A 4,959-nucleotide genomic window follows, 5' to 3' on the forward strand; every position below is an offset into this window, starting at 1 on the left:
AAAAGTAATCACTACTCAATGGAAATATCAAATTGTCATTTACATTTATGGAAAGTTATAAGTTCTTTCTATTCTGTTTTTGTTAAGTAGACTACGTTGGCTAAGCTACTTTACATTCATTTTGTTGTCAAAACCTAATTTAGTGCTTTATAGGCCCGGGTCGGTGCAGACAAAATATTTTATCCATTAGACTAAAACTTCAATGAAACGCACAGCTAAAATATCAGAAAATGAATAACTGGTGAACGACAAGAAGTTCGATAAAAATATTGTTTATTAATTATTTCTCCTATTACTCCGTTTGTGTGGCTTGAGGCGGGACACGTCTCCTCGTTGCCCGATCCGCTGCCAAGTTGAACCACCTGATTGCATGCTTGGTGACCTCTGCGTCCGTGGCTGACCGTGTCATTGTGTTTTTCCTCACAGCACCTGTAATCAAACAGACATGTTTATGTATGTGGCATCCAAAGCCAATTATGCTTACACAATACAATATATGAGATAGGTACTAAGGAGATTAAATTAAAATAAAAACATGACTATAAATGATTATGAAGTTATAAACAGGGCTGTGGTGGTTAAAATAAGAGGTGGGTAAACTATGAATTTGTGATCAGGGTAAGGTTTGCCGCACCTTTCGCTATCGGATGTTTAAAAAAGACATCCAAAATGTTCAAAGAATATCAGTGGTATTAAATGGTTATTTGATCAGAGCACAATTGTATGTGGATAAATCAGTATTTTAAGTTTGGTAGGGTCCTACATAGATTCTATTTGGAGGTAAACTCTTAACAAATGGATAAACTCTATTTCTGACATTTGAGCGGTGGGTAAACTCCATTTACTTGCGTTTAGTCTCATGTGTTGACACACATGAAATATAGCTAAAATGTAGTGTATAAAATATATCACGTTTCAGTGTTTATCCTCATTACTCATAATACTGACCTTAGTTATTGACAATAGTTAATGACAAAAGTTATTGACAAAGTTTAAAGAAAATATGGGATGGTTGTGGGATGTTATTCCAAAATCTGTGGCACAGCATGACACTGAGGATTTGTCAGTTAGTGCTCACCAGAGCAGGGAATGGTATCAGTCGTTCTTCCCCCTCGCCATGTTGGTCTGTAGGCCAGGCTTGAAGAGGGCTCCTCTGTTCGCCTCATGTTGTGGGCTGGTGCGGGGGGTGGAGGGAGGTGAGGAGGGACTGCCATTCCTGGCCCATAGTGAGTTGGGCGGAGTGAGAGTGTGGGAATTTTTTATTATTAAATGGTCATCTGTTAAACATGACTAATAATACACTTTAGGGCCTTCCAATTCACTAATATTTCAGAAATCAGTCCCTACCTTGAGTAACACTCCTCATGTTAAATGCAGGTGCAGGGAGTTGAGGTGGTGAAGGGTGTTGCAGTCTGGCCCCATGGTCAGGTGCTAAGGGAGAGAGATTGCTATTAAATGGATGTGGTCTGTTAACCAATGGTATGCTGCGAGCTACAGGGCCAAACAATGGCAAACAAAAAATCTCTGGTAATGGGGAACGTGAATTTGTATGTTTCAACATTTTGGTATGAACTACCTATTTCAACGCCATTGCCATTGAAAAACAATGTGTTTCAGTGGAATTTTATGATGATTAATTTAATATTGCATCCTGGATGCTGAGACTTTTCAGGCAATATTGCATGAATGCAGATGTTTTTAACTGACAAAATATTTGGCTGAGATTTTGATCTTTTGAAAGTTACAATTTAATTAGAGTATGCAGAAAATCTGATATGGTAATGCAGATGCAATCTGTTGATTTGAAACAGACTGACCATTGCTGTGTTAATCTAGATAGGGCCACTTTACCTAGACAGTTTCCTCCAGGTTGAGGAGTAGTGACTCTGCTGCCTGGCACTCGGTGAGATGGTGGAGCTGGAGGAATGGATACAAGGAGAGGGGAATATCTTTAGCACTAACAAGGTTAACCATATCTATATTATTAATATTATGATTTTGTTATTTTGATGTTAAGAGATTATTCCTTACTCTGCCAGTGTAACTGGTTTGGGCTTGAGGCTCCAACTGATACACCAGCCGAGTTGGAAGGTCATGGCTGTTAAGTAACCATATCATTTTGGTTATTGCAATCCCAAAATTACCAAATATACATATAATACATATATTTTAGAATGCTACAGGAAATAACCTTCCTATTAGTGTAGAAACATAACAAAAACAAGACCGAACCCACTTACATTGGCTTCCTGACTTGTTTCTCTGGCAGCTCCCACTCCTGCTCTGCCTCAGACTGTAGCTCAGAGGTGTTGCAGCCGGTCTCATATTGGTACATTAGCCTGATGGCGTCTTTGTAGTTGTCTAAAATGTAATAGTTTCAAATTAGCGGTAGAGCTGCACAGAATATTATTATTGATGATGATAATTGTACCATCCATACCATCTTCTTCCGCTTATCCGGGGCCGGGTCGCGGGGGCAGCAGTCTAAGCAGGGATGCCCAGACTTCCCTCTCCCCAGACACTTCCTCTAGCTCTTCCGGGGGGACACCGAGGCGTTCCCAGGCCAGCTGGGAGACATAGTCCCTCCAGCGTGTCCTAGGTCTTCCCCGGGGTCTCCTCCCGGTGGGACGGGACCAGAACACCTTCCCAGGAAGGCATCCAGGAAGGCATCCGAAAAAGATGCCCAAGCCACCTCAGCTGACCCCTCTCGATGTGGAGGAGCAGCGGCTCTACTCTGAGCTCCTCCCGGGTGACCGAGCTTCTCACCTCTAAGGGATCGCCCGGCCACCCTGCGGAGAAAGCTCATTTCGGCCGCCTGTATCCGGGATCTTGTCCTTTCGGTCATGACCCAAAGCTCATGACCATAGGTGAGAGTAGGAACGTAGATTGACTGGTAAATCGAGAGCTTCGCCTTGCGGCTCAGCTCTTTCTTCACCACGACAGACCGATACATTGACTGCATTACTGCAGAAGCTGCACCAATCCATCTGTCAATCTCCCGTTCCATCCTTCCCTCACTCGTGAATAATTGTTAGTATCATTATTATCTTTATTTAACCAGGTTGGTCTTGTTGAGAACACAATATCTCTTACAAGAGAGACCTGGCCAAGAATAGCATCAACAGATATAAATTGAACATTTTAAACAATGCAAGGCAAAGACAATTTCAAGTGCATTTTCAGAAAATAGAAAGAATAGGTTATTCCAAGCATAAGGAGAAGCAACCATGAAATTATTTTTAAACAATAATTTTATGAATTGGCATACCACAAGTTCTGACAACCTTTACGTCATATCTTGGCCAGTTTGGCTCATGCTTCTCCTCGTTAGCAGCTGCCCGTTTCACACGTTCAGTGCTCTTAAAGCTGGGCCAGTACACCATCCCGTCATCATACCAGTCAACTGGCACAACAGCAATGTCCTCGCTTGCCTGAAATTCAATTAGATGAAAAGGCATCCTTAATGTAGAAAGAAAGAAAAAGGGTATTTATTCATCATCAAAAAAGGAATCACATGGACTAAAGCATGCACAAGTATAGGCCTACAATGTATACAAATAAGCAAGTAAGATGGGCTGAAAGTTAACCTGAATGGTGCCCCAAGGTGGGAAGAAGTATAAGGAAGGAAAAAGTACAGGTCATAATGGTCAAGTAGAACTTCAGCTCAACCGTAGAGTACTATTGCATTTTTTTGGCAGAATGTGTTAGGGTGTTGTTTCATAATCTCACAAAAATCATTGAATAATGCTAATAATATAGTGGACTATGTACGGTCAATGGTTTTGAGAATGGTGGGACATGTCAATGCATGTTAAATTCAGCATAAAATGTCATGGCAATATTTAATCTCGTATTTTGAAAACATGAATTAATGGGTGTTGTGTATACATGTAAAAATACCAACTTTTGTGAAATACTTACAGCAAATTTTCATCCAGAGTAATGTACACATCATCAAAATCTGCCTCCAATTCCATGTCATCTTCAGTAACAACTTGCACCTCAACAACTGGCATTGCATGTGCAGCTAAATAGGGTGGGGCAGTGTCCTCAAAGAACTCAGTCATCTGCCCCTGTTCCTGTCCATGTCAGTCGTCTGTCCTAATTTGATGATGCCTTTTTTGAACGTCTAGACGTGTCCTTCGTCTTAAGGTTGATAAGGAGACAAGCACAGTCTTTCTATTCATTTTTGTTCTAAAAGAGACATTTCAGAAAGACACGTTTATCAGGTGTGTAAAAGTTATCATTTCTAATGTTGTATTTAAATAAAAACATTGTTGAATAGTGGTGTTGTCTGTTTCATTGCTACAAACTACACTGTTTATTAGACCCCAGATGAAACAAGAAGCTAACGTTAGCTAACGCTGCGGTGACTGTCCCTCTGCCTCTGACTCCCCCGCTGCATGGAGTATTCCTCCGTATTAGCTAGCTAGCTAGCTCATTTTACTGTTTTAAAACCATTTTCTAGGTTAGTGGCCGCTCAAAACCAACATGAAAAACTTAGCTAGCTAGCTAGTAATGTTCACTCATTACTAGCCGCTCATTTTAAACGGTGTGTAAAACAAAATGAAAAGTATTTAGTCAGTTATTGTTTCGTCAACTACTACTGAAAAAAAATTTATTTTACTAATATTTTTGTCACAAATTTTGTGGACGAAAAAAACTTTGGAAGGCTGGTTGCTGGGGAAAACGCGAAGCTGGTAGATACCGACGGTGGCAGTGTTTTGTCTGTGGAGGCGCTAATGATAGCATCCTCTCTGTCTTGTCTAAATAAGGACGTCATTTTTGTTATTTTTTTAAGCAAGCTTGTCTATTGCTGCACTTTTGAGCACCGCTTGCATATTTCATTTTGCTCATTTCTACCGTCATCTATCAAAACATAACGATTATCAATTTCAAATGCGGCGTAAAGCACGTAAAATACGCAAAGGACTGTTGCCAGAGTCAGAGTTTTTTTGA

At 40.6% G+C, this 4,959-nt stretch overlaps 1 long non-coding RNA gene across 1 annotated transcript; it reads right to left on the bottom strand.

The window, feature by feature from the left end:
* Positions 1–2,481, bottom strand: LOC106023953. The gene is made up of 7 exons (XR_003778025.2): positions 2,441–2,481; positions 2,241–2,361; positions 2,032–2,098; positions 1,852–1,917; positions 1,348–1,431; positions 1,079–1,216; positions 1–429 (listed from the first exon to the last, which is right to left on the bottom strand). It is a non-coding gene; the product is annotated as an uncharacterized LOC106023953 (long non-coding RNA).
* Positions 2,482–4,959: the final 2,478 nt, after the last annotated feature.

Source organism: Esox lucius, chromosome 24 (assembly GCF_011004845.1).
Source record: "Esox lucius isolate fEsoLuc1 chromosome 24, fEsoLuc1.pri, whole genome shotgun sequence".
Lineage (NCBI taxonomy): Eukaryota > Metazoa > Chordata > Actinopteri > Esociformes > Esocidae > Esox > Esox lucius.